This window comes from Microcaecilia unicolor, chromosome 12 (genome assembly GCF_901765095.1).
Source record: "Microcaecilia unicolor chromosome 12, aMicUni1.1, whole genome shotgun sequence".
NCBI classification, from domain to species: domain Eukaryota; kingdom Metazoa; phylum Chordata; class Amphibia; order Gymnophiona; family Siphonopidae; genus Microcaecilia; species Microcaecilia unicolor.
The window spans coordinates 39,114,467-39,133,643 of NC_044042.1; the positions used below are offsets into that span (position 1 = coordinate 39,114,467).

At 43.7% G+C, this 19,177-nt stretch overlaps 1 protein-coding gene and 1 long non-coding RNA gene across 2 annotated transcripts in view; both read left to right on the forward strand.

The window, feature by feature from the left end:
* The window catches only part of C12H11orf52 (chromosome 12 C11orf52 homolog), a 49,963-nt gene that overhangs the window by 14,973 nt on the left and 15,813 nt on the right, over positions 1-19,177 (forward strand). The gene's annotated exons all lie outside the window — the stretch shown is intronic.
* LOC115481545 lies at positions 2,690-17,293 on the forward strand. The gene is made up of 3 exons (XR_003943973.1): positions 2,690-2,759; positions 8,184-8,188; positions 17,284-17,293. It is a non-coding gene; the product is annotated as an uncharacterized LOC115481545 (long non-coding RNA).

A 19,177-nucleotide genomic window follows, 5' to 3' on the forward strand; every position in this document is an offset into this window, starting at 1 on the left:
GTCAACTCAATACGTTATTAAACTGACCCGACACTGATCCCTCTCCCCATTAGTGTACCTAGCTTGGTTGCCACCTGGAGTGGAGCCCCCCCCCCCTTCCACACATACATTTCCAGGTGCATCACCCCCCCCCCCACACACACACACACACATACACGGTCCCCTGCCCCAGAACAGGAAGATGATGCCAGAGGACCATCAAGACAGATAGCTGCACCCATGCAGACTGCAGCTCCATAACTGCTTGATGCATCCCCTTACTGTCCGCTCCTGGGGCGGATCACACCCACCACCCTGACCTTTGGTAAACCACTGCTTCGCCACCCCCTCCACTGCACATATTTTCTTATCCTTTGCCCCTCCCCAGAGTTAGCAGGCAAACTACATCTATGATCAGAGTTTAGGCACCAATGCAGAAAGCCATGCGGTAGAGTTGTGTGCTGATGACCGAGCATGTGGCTTCTACTGTGAAATTAATGAGATTATGTCCTGCAGAGATTCAGTAAACAAATGAGATGTAAATTTAAGGTGCACAGAAGCCTGCTGGAAACATACACACAAAGATTCTGCGTTAAGGGCAATTTATTGTGCGCATGTCTAAAGAAAATCAAAGTGCAGACACACATTTATGCCCAGATCAACATGCAAAGATATCAGCCTCACAACATTTCTAGCACATTGTGAAGCTAATATGCACAGATCAACATGCACAGATGTGTGCTGATACTTTTGGGTTATTTTGGACACAGCACATGAAGCAGCCTTTATTCCTTGCCGTCTTTTAAAGTTGCAGGTATTTCCTATGCGTACAGAGAGAAAGAGAGCGAAAGAGAGAGAATAGAAAAAACAGGCAAAAAAACCCCAAAACTGACATTAAATTCTCTTGACTAACTCTTGTACGCTGCCTTGGACCTGATGGTAATTTTTTGCATTGTGCATGCGTTAAAGTCCCCTGTTTACTTCTGTGTATTGTGGCAGAATACCTAATGGTCTCATTTCCATGCATTTGAATATACTGTGTGCTCGTGTATACCACACAAGTTAATACCTGCACCGAACCCCTTTCTTTTTTTTTTCCAGAAACTTTATTGGTTTTCAAATAACATAAGAGTCGAACAATAATTATGATTAAAAAAAGTAGGTATAAATTAGATGCAAAGTGTTCTATACCGATGAAAGGGATTGTAAATACGAGTCCAATGATGACCAAGTCTGGAGTTTTTTTCCCAGTAATACCAGATATTTTAGCTGCAGTGATTTCTAATTTATGATAATATAGTACAGACTGCCAGATCCAGAAGTGTGGATTAAGCAAGGAGACATCTTTCCAATTGGCCAATACAAGTCTCTGAGCAACAGTTAATAAGATGTCTACCAGTCTTCTTTGATGGTCAGATAAAGTCACTGTGATGGCTGTTGATTTGAAAATAATTAGCTGAGTTGAAAGTGGGACGTCGAAGTGGAAAATAGCAGAAATAGTGTTCTATATTGAGGACCAGAAGGGTTGTATCGGAGGACAACCATAAATCATATGAAGTAGGGTAGCTTCCAGTCTTTAATTTGCAATGCCAACAAGTGTTACAGGACAACAACCCAGAAGAATGAAGTTTCCTTGGAGTCCAGTTAGTCTTGTGGTAGAAGAAAAACATTGATTGAAGTATGCTGGCTGAAGAGAGCAGTGAAAGAAAATTGTGAGAGGTGGCATCTAATGAAAAACCAGACTCAAATTTCTAGACGTGACCAAAGGAGTCATTTGCCTTTTGAAAATGTTTCAGTAACATCTTATATATAGAGAGAGAGAGGATGCAACGTGTCCTTTATCATATAAAGTACATGCCAAAGTTGATATGAAAAAAGAGTATCAGTTAGCCTAGTTGTTCTCATATTTTTTAGAGAAGTTCTGAAATCCTGGTGACTCTTGTTAACGAGAACAAGATGATTGAATAAGTAAAGTGAGGATAAGCCACATATAATTTTATACACAAAACTAGAAAATTTAAACAAAATCCTGACTTGCACAGGGAGCCAATGGAGCTTCACAAAAGATACGCTGTCGGAGTTTTTTAAAGGAAAAATTAGACGTAATGATACATTCTGTAGAGTGAGAAGTTTCTTCAGTATCTGTTTGGATGCTCCCAAATAAACAATATTACAGTAATCAAGCAAACTCAAAATCAAAGCCTGAACAATAAATTGAAAATGGTTTTGATCAAAATATTTCCGCATTTTATGAAAATTATGCAACAGAAAGAAGGATCTCTGGGTGAGAGTGTTAATTTGTGCCTCTAAAGATCATTTATTATCCAGCCATACCCACAGAATCTTAATGGAAGATGAAAATTGATATTGAGTCTGATTTATCATAATACTTATAATATCATAATACTCAGGATTGTGACTAATTAACATAAATTAAATTCTGACAAAACAAAATTTAAGCTTATGCTTTAGCATCCAATGTTCTATTTCTTTTAAAATGTTTTGTAAATAAATAATTCTAAATGCGAAATAACTGAAAAATAACTCGAGACAACCTCTACTTCAGGAAGTAGGTAAAAGCCTGGCTCTTCTGCCAAGCTTTAACACATAGGGTGACTGACTCATTCTGCACCTGGACTAGCTTGCTACACACACTGTAACTTAGACCAGTTGATTATATCTTGATTAACAGTACAAAGAATTTACCTTTAGTTTAGTACATAAGTCCATAAGTAATGCCGCACTGGGAAAGACCAAGGGTCCATCGAGCCCAGCATCCTGTCCACGACAGCGGCCAATCCAGGCCAAGGGCACGTGGCAAGCTTCCCAAATGTACAAACATTCTATACATGTTATTCCTGGAATTGTGGATTTTTCCCAAGTCCATTTAGTAGTGGTTTATGGACTTGTCCTTTAGCAAACTGTCTAACCCCTTTTTAAACTCTGCTAAGCTAACCGCCTTCACCATATTCTCCGGCAACAAATTCCAGAGTTTAATTATGCGTTGGGTGAAGAAATATTTTCTCCGGTTTGTTTTAAATTTACTACACTGTAGTTTCATCGCATGCCCCCTAGTCCTAGTATTTTTGGAAAGCATGAACATCCACCTGTTCCACTCCACTCATTATTTTATATACCTCTATCATGTCTCCCCTCAGCCTTCTCTTCTCCAAGCTGAAAAGCCCTAGCCTCCTTAGTCTTTCTTCATAGGGAAGTCGTCCCATCCCCGCTAATAGGAATCATAATTGTAATATCATCAGCATAGCTGAAAAGATAAACTCCGAAGTCACAGGCAGTGATAGTGATGCACATATGCTGTCTTTGGCTGGCCCCAGAGTCTACCTTCTGAGGCATCCTGTTCCCTCTCACACAACTTCCTGTTTCCGCGGAGGTGGAATGCATCGGAAGGAAGACTCTAGGGCTGGCCATAGACAGCATTATGTTATGTTCAGTACTTATATCCCCCATATCCCTGATGAAGTAGGTTCAAGGCGAGTAACAATAAACTAATACAGAAACCAAAATATAAGCATACAATATTACACTATAAACTTAAAAAAAAATAGGATTTCTGAAATAAATATAATTTCAGCATCTTTTTAAAATGAATATAACCAGGAGTCAGCTGAATATGTAAAGGCAAAGTGTTCCATATTTTCATTGTAAGATAACTAAAGGATTTATCATGAACAGATTTAACTCGCTCCTTTCACGGAAGGAAATGCTAGAAGATGATCAGCATTTTGGCAGCTATTAGCATTACCTAGCAAATGAATTAAATTTAAAAAGCTGTCAGGCGAGAACCCATGTAAAAATTTAAAAAGTTAAACTATCACATACCCCCTTTGTTGATTCGTTGTATTCTCTCGTTACTATGTAAGCCGCATTGAGCCTGCGATGAGCGGGAAAGCGCGGGGTACAAATGTAATAAATAAAAGTAAAACTATAAAGCTTAACGTAATTTGAGTCTCAACAGGCAGCCAGTGAAGCTCTATCAACAGAGAAATATGATCATAGTTACTTAGACTTCTTACAAATCACTGCCACTGCTGTTGAAAAACAAGTTTGAAGGTAGACCAGGTGGCATTTCTGATTCAGGAATCTTTCTCCACCCTACGTCGCATGTCCTTCGTTCCTTGTTCCTTCCAGGTAGCCAAGTTTTCAAATCCTTCTGAATCTCAGATGGTCAATTTCTTGCTCTGGCTCATCAGATTATTCACTGTGGTATTCCACTGTTCCTAACCTCTTACATTCCTTCTGCTATAGCCTGCTTATGATAGGATATTAAAAAAAAAATTTTGTGTGTCCCATTTTCTCCCCTTTCTGCTTCCCTATCACCTCAAGCATCATGTCTTATAATAGATGGGCTGGACAGAAGAGTCTACTACTACTACTACTTAACATTTCTAGAGCGCTACTAGGGTTACGCAGCGCTGTACAAATTAACAATTAAGGACGGTCCCTGCTCGGAAGAGCTTACAATCTAAAGGACAAATGTCAAGTTGGGGTAGATAAGTTTTCCTGAGAAGAGGTGTAGTGATTAGGTGCCGAAGGCGACATTGAAGAGGTGGGCTTTGAGCATTGATTTGAAGATGGGTAGGGAGGGGGCACGGCGTATGGGCTCAGGGAGTTTGTTCCAGGCATGGGGTGAGGCGAGACAGAAGGGGCGGAGCCTGGAGTTGGAGGTGGTGGAGAAGGGTACTGAAAGGAGGGATTTGTCTTGAGAGCGGAGGTTATGGGTAGGGACGTAAGGGGTTCCTCTGAAACCTGGAACCCCTTTTACTAAGCTGTGCTAAAATATTGCAGTTAATTTTGGCCATTAACACATAGGTGCACGGGGAGAGTAAGAGCAGAGTTCCTTGAGGTCCTCTCAGCAGCATTTCCTGATCATTCCCCGTTCATTCTTCATTACTTCTACTTTCAGCTTATGGTACCTGTTTTATAAAATGGTCTCCCATTGTATATATAGTCTGAGCCATCCTACATCAAATTTAAATCCACTTTGAGAATGCATTATTTCTCACAGGTGATTCATGAGAGTTGATTTCTGATTCCCTGATTTGACTTCGACTGACTGTGACAGGTACCTTGGACCTTATTGCTTTGGTTTTGTGCCTTCCTTTCTGTTATGTCTCCTTGTAGAGTTAATTTACCTTTGGATTTTACATTTGATTGTATCTCTTGTTTCCTGTCCGTGACTTGTCTTTCTCCCTTTATTTGCCTAGTATTGTAAAGTGCTTAGATGGCTGTTGACTTGCAGTAGATCTGTAAAATTGTGGCTGCTGCTGGTAATATGGATGGCGTAGAGGGGAGGACAATGAAAGAGAAAGGGAGAAATGTTAGGCCAGGGGCCTCGTTAGGCCAGAAAAATTGCTGTTCCAGCATTAGCAGATTGAGCATCGCTGCTCAATATCCATACAAAAATTTAAACACCGTAGCTAGCAAGGAGTTTAAATATTGACCGGTAAAGTTTTAAAATCCCTGTGTCTACTTTCACCTAATCCTTGCATTTTCTCCAGGAGATGGTAAACAAAGCATATCAGACCTCAGGCAACAAATGCCAAACCTGACCCCAATGTACCCTGCTTTCTGGGGCAGGAGAGAGGCGCTTAGAAAGGCAATCTACCAGGGAGGTTGCAACAAGGCATCTGATTGCTGTGGTTCTTGCCTGCAGGAGTGAGCCTGGAGTGCTAATAATTTCATCAGATCAGAGGCACAGATAGGAATGGCCCTGTTGTAATGTGATTGTGGATCTGATATAAATCTTTTCAGTTTCAATGCTAAGCTCAGAAACCTTCCCTGGGCAGACAGCCATGTACTTAGTCTCCAGCTTACCTCCCAGGCAGGTAGAAATAGGAACAAGTAACTCCAATGGGGAAATTGGACTCGTGTGACTTCAGGTGACCAGGGGAAGCAGCCTTGGTTATGACCTGTACAGGAGAATTACAAGCTCTCTGCACTTTTGTCTCTACACACCAGAAGATTATAAATTACAAAATGCTTTCTTTTCCAAAGCCAGCTGTAACCAGTTCACTTAGAAAAACAGGTGTGAAGGTCAAGTTCATGTACCCCTAGCAGCCAAGTAACTGCACTGGCATTGCAGGTTCTCTTGTTTCAGTTTTAGTCTTGTCTGTCTGTATTTTATTTTATTTTATTTTAATGTTAAGTATGTAACCGCCTAGTGGCACTTTATGTAGCAATTAGTGGTATGTGGAGCAATAACAAATAAATAAAATAAAATATTCAGAGCTCAGGCCCATAGTGTAAACCCCCTCCTTAACCTGTTTTAATAACTCAGTCCCAGTAAATTGTAGTTATTTTTTAAACAACTGATTACAATAGACTCCATCCACCTGTTGAGATTTGGATAAGAGCTCTACAGTCACAACCAGCCTTTCTCCTCTCCCTCAAGAATGATCCTGAAATAGACGTAACTGCACATCACACTTTAACATAGTAACCCTTTAAGCAATCTCCGTTTCCGTTCCCTTGCAGCTCTCATCACAGTCGTCCTGTATAAACTATGGGGAGTGAACTGCCTTGTTAGCTTCAGTCCTGGAGGGGATCCCCTGGCTCCTTCCCTCTCTAAGCACCTTCCTCTTGCTGAGCTCTTTTAAGGAATTACAGGAGAGCAGGACATCCTCCATTTAAAAGTGGGAGATGCCCAGGAAATGAGAAGTGACATAGTTGCAAGGGGCTGGAGGCATGTACATTACTAGCATCTCTAGACCAAAGAATTTGGGAGAAGGGGTCAACAAAGGGGCACATTAGGTATGGAGGGAGCCAAGTCAAAATGGCATTTCCATACCTCACGCTTCCCCTTCCAGCACTACTCTCTGTCTATTTTGCCTGCAGCTTCAGTGTGTTCTTCTGGTACCATTGCTAAGCATGTTGCCAGGGTCATGAAGAGGGATTTTGGAGTACAGGGCAAGCCTGTCAGTTTGGTCCCCTTCAGGACCATAATGGAGCTATAAGGAGTTGTGGGGTGGGGTGTGAGAGCAATGTGTGGTTCTCCTCAATGAAGCACTAGGGAGTGTGACTCCCCACTTCTATGACACGAGTGGTCAGTTCTCTGTATAGTTCTAAACTCTTTGTTAAAATCATCTATTGTTGACCAAAAATTACCAGCAAGTTATCGTTCAGTTGCTAATATACCAGTATTTGCTAAAATTTGGGGAGCCTAGGGACCAACTGAATTGTCAGAATATTTAGAGCATTATAACATACTTGATCAATCTGTCTGGATTTAGAAACGGTGCTGGGCACATTAACATCAACATCAAGGACAATGCTGGGTACAGGTCAAAGGCTATTACAATTCAATCTGTCTTTGGCCTTTGATTTGGTTGACCATGAGATTATGCTGTTATTGAGTGAAATATGTCTTTCTGGCCCCAGTTTTTTGATGGTTACTGGGCTTTCTACAGTCCCAGTAGTTCCTGAGCTTGGTGACTATTAATCTAATCTTGAGTGGAGGAGTGGCCTAGTGGTTAGGGTGGTGGACTTTGGTCCTGGGGAATTGAGGAACTGAGTTCAATTCCCGCCACAGGCAGCTCCTTGTGACTCTGGGCAAGTCACTTAACCCTCCATTGCCCCCCGCATTGAGCCTGCCATGAGTGGGAAAGCATGGGGTACAAATGTATAAAATAAATAAAAAAGCCCAATATGTGGAGTACCTCAGGGTTCTCCACTCTTCCCAATCCTTTTTAAATTTTGATGGCTACACCAGGAAGATTGCTTTTTCAAACAAGTACATATCTGTTTTCGTATGCAGATGACATCACATTATTATTACCACTTCCAGAGATATTATCTCATTTATATGATATGGTTTGTTCTTGTTTACAGCAATTAGAAATCTGGTCAGCAAAGGTTAAATAGAGACAAGACCAAGTTCTTATGGCTGGGACTTTAAGCACTGCTATCATCTCTTGTATTAAGGTCTGACGCTTTTCAGTTGGAATCTAAGCTTAAAATATTAGGCGTGATATTAGACTCTGAATGAACACTGGAACCTCAGATAAATTATTTGATCAAGAAAACATTTTTTAAAATAAGAATTTCACATCAAATTTGAACAATTTAGAAATTGTAACAAGTACTAATCATTGCAGCTTGATTATGCTAATATAGTGAAACCAGCACCTGTAGCTCAGGGCCCGCTGCCATTAACCCTTTTCATTCCATTGAGGCTTTACTATGAGGTCTCGTGGTTTTTTTTATTAGACCAGCACTTGGGAACCCTATGGTTTAAGATTTCCTTATAGGTCATGTCCTATCACAAGCTCAATATCAGAGCTCACAAGAGCTTTGCTTCTTTAAAAAAAAAAAAAAAAGGCACAGGACAATCTTTCTGTATATTATGCCTGTAATCTCAGTCTCAATGTTTGGGCTCCTCTTTAAACTTAAGGTGACTGCTCCTCAGTTATCAGCCATCTTGTTCTTGACTCCCTCTACTACTACTACTACTATTTAGCATTTCTATAGCGCTACAAGCATACGCAGCGCTGCACAAACATAGAAGAAAGACAGTCCCTGCTCAAAGAGCTTACAATCTAATAGACAAAAAATAAATAAAGTAAGCAAATTCAAATCAATTAATGTGAACGGGAAGGAAGAGAGGGAGGGTAGGTGGAGGCGAGTGGTTACGAGTCAAAAGCAATGTTAAAGAGGTGGGCTTTCAGTCTAGATTTAAAGGTGGCCAAGGATGGGGCAAGACCTCCTCCTGAGGTTCCCTTGGCAACAGGTTGCAGTTTCTCTATACTTGTGTCATAACCTCCTGGCACCTTTTCTGGGGGACACAATGCTACCATCAGGATTCAGCAGGAGATGCAAATTAACCACCTCTTAGGCAAATTACAGTTCCCTTAGCATTCCTTGCTCAGGTAATCTCTCTCTCTCTCTCTCTCACTCTACTCGCTCTATCCTCCATCTTCTAAAGGTATAGCCTTCCTTTCCCAGCCATCTAGACCCGGCTGGTCTGCTCAAGGGCTCCTCCTTGTGAGGCTTTCTGGTCACTATAGAAACCTTCTAGCCTGAGAGCTCCCCTGGTGGCTTCTTCAGGGTATGGCAGGTCCTATACTATGAGCACCCCCTAGCTGTCCCTTCAGGTCATTACACTGGCATTCTCCTTTGGTGCTCCCTCTAGTGACTAGATCCTGGGCTTTACAGGCTTTCAACTGAGAAGCACCCTCTGGTGGCCTCCTCGGGTAGGGCATGTCCTGTGTTATCACAATGTTTATGTAGGTTGTACAAAAATAGTTCTGAAAGGCTACAAACCATTCAGAACGCTGCAGCATGTTTAATCTTTGGAAAGTGTAAATTTGGAAAAGTGACACTCTCAAATTCTATTTAAACTTTGTCATTAATATTTTGAAGTTCTTATAGTCATGGTAAGCGGAATTTTTGTGTAAGACATATTAGTTCTTACACTCTTCAGTTTCCATCTATAATACAAGTTTGAGAATATATTTATCAAGCCCACGAATCTGGAATATTTTTTATCTAATGATCTTAGGTCAGGGACTATTTTAGGGGCCCAATATCAGATGGTGAGAGGTAGCTGGGCTGCCTCCCATGTTCAGCGCTGACCCAGATATTCAGTACCGTTTCCGGCAACCGCCATTGATTCAGCACTGGCCAATTAAGTTGGAACCGGCCAAAGATAGGCCTGCTATTGATGTGGCCATATTTGGCCATCAAACTTAGCCGGCGATGTGCCAAAAATTGGCAGATAGCCGGTTATATCGCATGATATAACCATCTATCTGCCAGGCGCTCACAATATTCAGCAGGGGACAGCCAGCTATCTGCCGCTAATTATCGCCAGATAGCCAGCTAAGTACCATTTAATCGGCCAGGTGCTATTCCTGGATGATTAAATGGTTTTTGAATATTTGGGGGGGGGGGGTAGTATTTAGGAGGAAGCTGAAAACATTTCTGTTCTCTAGATGATAAATATAAGGCTGAGATGATGTCTTTGAATGTTGTAAATTCTTTCTAGTATCGTGCTAGTCTCTTTCGTTGTAAACCATTCAGAACCAGATAATTGGGCGATTGCAGTATACAAGTTTATATTGTATTGTATGTCATTGGAGGAGGGCCTGCTGGCCATGGACGTAAGCTCCCATAAGTGTGACAGTGGTGGCCTCTCTTGTCCTGGCCCAGTGCCCCAGGTGGGCACTTCTTTGTACTCATCCCTGCCAAAGGCCTTGGACCCCATAATTATCTTCAGACAGGAGAATGGACTATGCCAGGAGTGTAGCTTCAGTTCTACCCTCTTTAACATTTGTGTCACTGCCCCACAGTATGGGAGTGAAGTAAAATAACTCTGAGATCAAAAGTCAAATAAAGTTAGGTGCTGGGTTGATGCACGCTAAGCGGGGATTCTGTAATGACAGTTGTGCATGCCAGTGGCGTAGGAAGGGGGGGCAGTGGGGCGGTCGGCTCCGCTGGCTCACTGCTTTCTCTGCCCGGAACAGGTATACTTCCTGTTCGGGGCAGAGAGAGCAAGGAACCAGCGAGCCGACGCAGCTCCCAGCGACGTGCACTCGGGGCGGAGCAGCCCTCCTGCCCGCCCTCTTTGGTAAGAATGTGCTCCGGGGGGGGGGGGGGGTGTGTGCGCCGTGCTGCACCCAGGGGGGGTGCACAGTGGCGAACCGCCCCGGGTGTCAGCCGCCCTCGCTACGGCACTGGTGCATGCCATTACTTGAAGAGTGATCAGACCAAATGAATGAGACCATACATAGTCCTCCAGTCAGCAGGTGGCATTAGCGAGCTGTATTGTGCGTATGTGCTTACATTCGCACACAAATGCCATTATTCTAAACATTTATATGTATAATTGGTACATAAATGTTAGCACCTGTGTTATAGAATTACCCTCTTTTAAATTGAGGGCAATTTTGAGCCCAGAGAATATAGCCCTATTCCTTTGTAAAGCAAAACTACACTTAAATCATTCTGATTTATACCCTTCATACACCCTCTGGAAAATCTCGCTCTTTGGAACAGTTCACCGTTGGTATCTCTGTCCTACTCTGTTAGATTTCCTCAGCAGTCAGAGCCACACGAGGCCCCGCTGGTGGGACAAGGTTTCTTTATTAGAATGGAGGACCAAATGTGCTTGTTTGCCTAGGGCCCCCAAAGGGTTACTATTGTCCTGCCTGGTTGATTGCCTGACTGCCATCTTGACAATTACAAGACTGGACTCAATGGACCTTTTGTTTTCTTTCAACCCTACCAATTACAGGCTTATTTTCGAAAGTGATCGCTGGGCATCTTCCGACATAAATCGGGAGATGGCCGGCGATCTCTCAAAAGCGGCAAAATCTGTATAATCGAAAGCTGCTTTTTTGACACCATCGCCGCTTTCCCGTTGCCGAGCCGGTGAAAGTTCAAGGGGCATGTCGGCGGCGTAGCGAAGGCGGGACACGGGCGGGCATGGGCGTGGCTATCAGATGACCGGCTTTCGCGGATAATGGAAAAAAAAAAAGCGGCGTTAATCAGTATTTCGCCGGGTTTACTTGGTCCTTTTATTTTCACGACCAAGCCTCAAAAAGGTGCCCTAACTGACCAGATGACCACCAGAAGGAATGGGGGATGACCTGGGGGATGACCTCCCCATACTTCCCCAGTGGTCACCAACCCCCTCCCACACTAAAAAAAATAAAAACCTTTTTTGCCAGCCTGTATGCCAGCCTCAAATGTCATACCCAATGATGAAGAAGTCCAGCCTCTTGAGCTTTGCTTTTTTGCCAGGGGCTTCTCGAGGCCTTTCCTCTGTTTAAACTCAGACTTAGTATGCTTTATTTCTGAGATCTCCCTACTGTCTAGATTTTCACCCGTATATGAAAAGGGAGACAGACTCCTGTTTAGTTCAATAGTTTTATACCCAACTCCCTGACAGCAGTATGCAAATCCCTGGAGCAGTTTTTAATGGGTGCAGTGCACTTCAGGCAGGCAGACCCAGGCCCATCCCCCCCTACCTGTTACACTTGTGGTGGTAAATGCTAAGCCCTCCAAACACCCCCAAAACCCACTGTACCCACATGTAGGTGCCCCCCTTCACCCATAAGGACTATGGTAATGGTGTAGAGTTGTGGGGAGTGGGTTTGGGGGGGATTTGGGGGGCTCAGCACACAAGGTAAGGGAGCTATGCACCTGGGAGCTATTTGTGTATTTTTAAAACATTTTTATAAGTGCCCCCTAGGGTGCCCGGTTGCTCTCTTGGCATGTCAAGGGGACCAGTGCCCTACAAATGCTGGCTCCTCCCATGACCAAATGCCTTGGATTTCGCCGGGTTTGAGATGGCCAGCATTTTTTTCCATTATCGCTGAAAAACAAAACTGGCGATCTCAAACCCTGCGAACTCTGGCATTTGGCCAGACCAAACCATATTATCGAAAGAACAGATGGCCAGCCATCTTTTTCAATAATACGGTTACAGCCAGCTGTTGCGTCGCCGCCAAAATAGATCGCCGGTGCCGTTCGATTATGCCCCTCTTAGTGAGTTGTCTCCAGAGAGGGTGATTTAGGGGCCCTTTTACAAAGTGGTGGTAAGCCCAATGCGGGCTTACTGCACGCTAAAACTGAACTACTGCCGGGGCAATGCGACCAGCAGTGGTAGTTCCTGGTTGAGCGCGCTCTTCCGTCACTCCCTGGAAATTTTTTCTTGTTTAGCGCGGCGCTAACCTGCCAGTAATCGGGCAGCACGGTTACCGCTGGGTTACCACGGGAGCACTTACCGCTACCTCAATGGGTGGTGGTAAGTGCTCCCTGCTGCAGGGCCATGCAGTAAGAGTTCTTACCGCATGGCCAATTTTTAGAGGGGGGGGGGGTCTTTTTACCTGCTGCATTAAAAAGGGCCCTGGTGCATGGGAAAAATGGCCCCCACCGCTACTGCAGAGCCCTTTTTCCCCCCGCAACTTAGTAAAAGGACCCCTTAATGAGCAGATGCATTTTACTTAACAAGTTAATAGTAACACATTCACAGAAGAGAAGGAAGTGGCTTTCTTTCTAGAGGCATGTTCTCAGCTGTCTGCTTTCCCCTACTTAGGAATTCCTTTCATTTGACTTGTTGCTTAGTGAAAGGACCCCTTAATGAGCAGATGCCTTTTACTTACCAAGTTTAATAGTAACACATTCACAGAAGAGGAGGAAGTGGCTTTCTTTCTAGAGGCATGTTCTCAGCCCCCCTACTTTAGGAATTATTTTCATTTCACTTGTTAAATATAACCCAGTCATGTTCCAGTAGCTAATCATAGACTTGGAGGCAGGGATGCATGAAAAAAAAAAAAAAACAGAACGGACACTTGTCTGTGCTGAATACTCCCAGAAGAGGCTAAAGGCACCTGGATCCATGAATTTACTTGTAGAGCTTAAATTACTACTACTACTACTATTTAGCATTTCTATAGCGCTACAAGGCATACGCAGCGCTGCACAAACATAGAAGAAAGACAGTCCCTGCTCAAAGAGCTTACAATCTAATAGACAAAAAATAAATAAAGTAAGCAAATCAATTCAATTAATGTGAATGGGAAGGAAGAGAGGAGGGTAGGTGGAGGCGAGTGGTTACAAGTGGTTACGAGTCAAAAGCAATGTTAAAGAGGTGGGCTTTCAGTCTAGATTTAAAGGTGGCCAAGGATGGGGCAAGATCTCCTTCTGAGGTTCCCTTGGCAACAGGTTGCAGTTTCTGTATACTTGTGTCATAACCTCCTGGCACCTTTTCTGGGGGACACAATGCTTTACCATCAGGATTCAGCAGGAGATGCAAATTAACCACCTCTTAGGCAAATTACAGTTCCCTTAGCATTCCTTGCTCAGGTAATCTTTCTCTCTCTCTCTCTCTCTCTCTCTCTCTCTCTCTCCATCTTCTAAAGGTATAGCCTTCCTTTCCCAGCCAGTCTAGATTTAAAGGTGGCCAAGGATGGGGCAAGACGTAGGGGCTCAGAAAGTTTATTCCAGGCGTAGGGTGCAGCGAGACAGAAGGCGCAAAGTCTGGAGTTGGCAGTAGTGGAGAAGGGAACAGATAAGAAGGATTTATCCATGGAGCGGAGTGCACGGGAAGGGGTGTAGGGAAGGACGAGTGTGGAGAGATACTGGGGAGCAGCAGAGTGAGTACATTTATAGGTTAGTAGAAGAAGTTTGAACAGGATGCGAAAACGGATAGGGAGCCAGTGAAGGGTCTTGAGGAGAGGGGTAGCATGAGTAAAGCGACCCTGGCGGAAGATGAGACGGGCAGCAGAGTTTTGAACCGACTGGAGAGGGGAGAGGTGACTAAGTGGGAGGCCAGCAAAAAGCAGATTGCAGTAGTCTAAACGAGAGGTGACAAGGGTGTGGATGAGGGTTTTGGTAGAGTGCTCGGAAAGAAAGGGGCGGATTTTACGGATGTTGTAAAGAAAGAAACGACAGGTCTTGGCAATCTGCTGGATATGAGCAGAGAAGGAGAGAGAAGAGTCAAAGATGACCCCAAGGTTTCGAGCTGAGGAGACAGGGAGAATTCTGGGGGAGGGGCTAAACTGCCTCTCCCAGATTCCTGCAAAATTGTTAGAATTATTTCTAAAAGAACCGGTTCATCTTAGGTACCAGCTGTAATGGGATGAGGGAGAAGAGTAGGCCCAAGTTTACTGTCTGCATTCTTTTAGAAATATAATGCTCAAATTTTGTTGACATGTGGTGCCTGTTGTTAGGAAGTATCCCACTGATATTCAGTGCTGTTTAACCGGTCAGAATGGCTGGAGTAGCCTAGTGGTTAGTGCAGGAGACTTTGATCTTGGAGAACTGGGTTCAGTTCCCACTGTAGCTCCTTGTGACCCTGGGCAAGTCACTTGACCCTCCATTGCCCCAGATACAAATAAGTACCTGTATAAACCATCTTTGAATGGTCATTTTTTTGTTTAATCTGGTTTAGCGGCCATATCTTTGGCTCCGGTTTATAGATAAATGGCTATGTCTGAATACCGAATATCCAGGTTCAGGGAAGACCACGGAAGTTAGTCCGGTCTATGGTCTGAATATCTGTCCCTTTTTACTATATTACAACCATTCAAGAAACTCAAAAGGTGTCTATAATGCACAAGCACTTGGCAGATTAAAGATTCATTTGTAACACCTTTACCAGTGTTTTTTGCTTCTAATATTAAACTATCTGCTCAAAAAAACCCCCACTTTTTATAAGGGTGGGTTCCTCATTTGGTAGAATATAACTCCTTTGTAATGCAAAACCTGCTTAAGCGTCTGCCCAGCTCGAATAACTCTCCTATTCAAGAATTTTAAACTCGGTGGGTTTTGGAAAGTGAGGAACAAGCTTTATCACCTACCCAGGTCCTGCTCCTCATATGGACTAACCTGTGAGCATTAACCTACCCCCTCATAGCATTACTCACTTTACATTTTTTTTCCCTATTGGTATGTAGTAATTTAGATAAATGTTAATTGCTCACAGTTTTGTATATACTGTACTTTGCTGGAGAGGCAGAACTTTTTGCTAAAACATGGAATCCCGTTAGCTGTATGTGTGTGATTGTAACTCGCTTGGTTAAGGTAGAAATTTTACAAAGGACTTACTGTGGGGAAACTCTGTGTTATGAGTGGGAAAGGCCTCTACTAGAATTACTCCAGGAGTTATGTGTAAAAGTGGGAGCTGAAAATGTTCACACCCAGTGGTGTTCCTTGGTTGGCTGCCACCCGGGGCAGATCGCTGCTCGCACCCCTCCCCGGGTACAGCATTCACCCCCCCCCCCAGATGCAGTGTCCTCCCCAGGTGCAACATCATCCCCCCCCCCCCCGGGGCATCACCTCAACCCCCCCCCCCCCCCCCAAGCTCATTACTCTTACCTCCTGGCATGCTAGGAGCAGCTGCGTGGCTGTCGGCTCCACCAGTTCCCTGTTTCCTCTGCCCCGGAACAAGAAGTAACCTCAGAGAGAACAGGGAGCCGGCAGAGCCGACAGCTGCACGACTGCTCCCTGCACCCCCCCTGAAGCATGCACCCCGGGGCGGACTGCTCCCACTGCCCCGCCCTCGGTACGCCGCTGTTCATACCTCCTTTTTACATGATCTGAGCAGATTTGTTGCTGGGGGAGAGGTTGGGGTAAAGTGCAGGTTGAGTCATGATGTATGAGTATAAATTAACACCAACCTAGACAATTACTTTTACCAGCTGTTCTTGCTGATTTTTTTTGTGGCTATTTTATAAAGATACAAAGGTGTCTGTAGAGGGCAGTTTTTTAAGGCCCTCAGACAAAATGGGCCAGAGTACTTAAAGAAGAAGTTAGCCCTCTACACACCTTTGAGACCTGTAAGATTCTCTCAAGGATCATCACTATCTGTCCCCTCATCAAAAGAAATTGTACAATGTGATACCCGCCAGTGAGCCTTCTCAGGAGTAGCCCCCATGCTCTGGAATTTATTCCCAGAGGTGCTACTTATAACTCGAGACTACCTGTACTTCAGGAAGTAGGTAAAAGCCTGGCTCTTCTCCCAAGCTTTAATACATAGGGTGACTGACTCATTCTGCACCTGGACTAGCTTGCTACACACACTGTACCTTAGACCAGTTCATTATATCTTGATGAACTATACAAAGAATTTACCTTTAGTATTTATCCCAACTGATTCTGTACCACGCATCTTGTCCCCATCTGTATATCTGCATTTGGCCCCTCAGCTATATGGTAAGCTGTATTGTAAAAAAGCATTAGTATCGTAGCAATGTTATTTGAATGTTCTAATTGTGTGCTTATTAGATATTCCATCACTATTATGCATAGATTGTATTATATCTCTGTTTGAATTTCAGTGCAGGTAAATGTGTATATATTTTTATCCTGTTTTGGTTTCAGTTTGCTGTTTTCAAGTTTTCCTCTTTCATTGTATTTATGTTTATACTTGTACATTTTACTATTGTTATGCTGTTAAAATTGATACCGTACACCGCTTTGAGTGAATCTCTTCATAAAGGTAGTTAATAAATCCCAATATAAATAAATTCTATACAAGGCGTGCATGCATGCGTTGAGGTGCCACATATTCACATGCGTGCCAGAGTATTCTTGCATGCAATTGAAAAGGAGGGGGGAGCTACATTTTGGAGGAGCATAGGCGGGATGTAGGATGTCACTCATCAATGCTCACATCTTATAGAATGCTATCAGATACGCACATTGATTGACAGATCTAGATGCGCCCTTCTCACCTGTTCTTGATTTGGCATAAATGGGAAAGCCGCCTTTTTGGTGCACCAATGTGGGTTTGTGTGAATATTCTGTAACAGCATTAGGGTGCCCCCTCTTTTTCAACAGCAACACTGGCTTCCCATCAATCTGCACATCATCTTTAAATTACTGATGCTTACCTTCAAAGCCCATAGGCTTCCTTGATATCTGTTCTCCCTCACCATCCTATATTCATTAGCCTGTGTTCTCCATTCACACCGCTGCCTGGTCTTCCTTGTTCCCAAGTTTGCATAATTAGAATCTACCAGATATCCTATTTCTTTTTTTGCAGTCCCTTCTATGACATTCACCAGTTTCCCCAGGAAGTAATATCTTGAGTTTCTACTACCAACATTTCCCATTCCTCAGGAAATATATTAGAAATTTCATTAGGCTTTTCCTCATGTTTAACAGGTGATAACCATATAATATTCTTTCTTTCTCAACAGGAAAAGCTATGCTTCTATAACAAAACAGAACGTTCTCTTATAAGTGCTTTCTGTCCCTTTCAAAGTCAATCTGCAAGGCTCCCCTTAACTCGGGGTGAAAAATCTTAACACCTGTTATTTCATCCAACATCCCCCTCTGAAGTTTTCCCCAGTAACATGTCACAGCTCTGTTACCTTCCTTGCACCACCTGGCGATCTGTCTGGGGAATACCACTTAACAAACAGGCTTCAAAGGATACTTCTGAGTGCCTCTGGTGGCTCTCTTCAGGTCATTACAGCAGTCTTCCACCCTAAGAGCTCCCTCTGATGGCTAGGTCCTGTCAAGGCAAGTCCTAATTTTATCACACCTCTCACTGGAACACTCACTCCCTTTACACATAAGACCATTAAAGTGGGATTAAAGGCCTGGCTCTTTACCTAGGGCCTTTAACTCATTCATGCCTTGGAGCTGGCATTAGGGTTAAGGCTTCTCTCTTCCTTCCCACTCCCCTAAGCCAAGCAGTCTGGGCTTTCACTGTCCAGTGGACCCTCAGACCCCCTTCCAATGGCTAAGGCACTCCCTCCACCCTGGTGGCCTAGTAGGCCCCTGGACACCGACACAGGGGTACTGAGGTCCAGATTCCCCACAATACAAAAACCTGGTGGGCCAGCAGGACCTCTATTGTACCCACCCCCAAGTCATGTGTAGAATAGTGCATAGTGCTGGGATCTGCACCCGAGGATTTACACTAACTGAAACTTTGTTTAGTTTGTCATGCCTAAATTAGGCACAGATCTCCTGTATTGTATAATGCTGTGCACATCTATAGTGAATGCTCCGGATTCACCCATGCCCCTCCTTTGCCTATGCCCCCTTTTCAGTTGTGCACTGAAAAATGTACACACACATCTTTAGAATAGCATCTAGTAAATTCAAATTGTTGCCCAATTGTTAGTGCCCAATTATCAGCAATACAAGCCAATTATCAGTGCTAATTGGCTTATTACCCAAGTTGCACATATAAATTAGGTGTGCACCCAAATTCGCATGTATAATTTTAAGTGCCATTTATAGAATTTGGGGGTTTCTGTAGCTGTGAGCTGCGGTTGATATAAATGATAGATGTTGTTGGGGCATGCTCTCTTCTCTGCTAGTCAAGTAAAGCACAACTATACTCTTACAAGATCACTGTTTTCTAGTTACACAAAAAAATAGAAAAAATTTGCTGTAAAAGCTTATTTTCCAGAAGTAAATGAATGGCATTCCTAGGGGGGCTGACATGCTCACCGCTTGGGGAGGGTGCCACACACACCTGTCCATCATTTCTTCTGTGCTCCCTCTGTTCTGGGGCAGAGAGAGCATGGAATGAACGACAGACAGGCGTGCGCATGATGGCACCCCCCCCCCAACAGCGTGCACCCAGGGTGGACCACCCCCACTGCCTCCCCTCCTAGGAATGCCACACTAAGACCTTCAATAAAAAGAAATCTCCAAACAATTCATTTCTTACACAAATAGCCTTTTCTTTGTTCACACAGTCTATCTTAGCAGT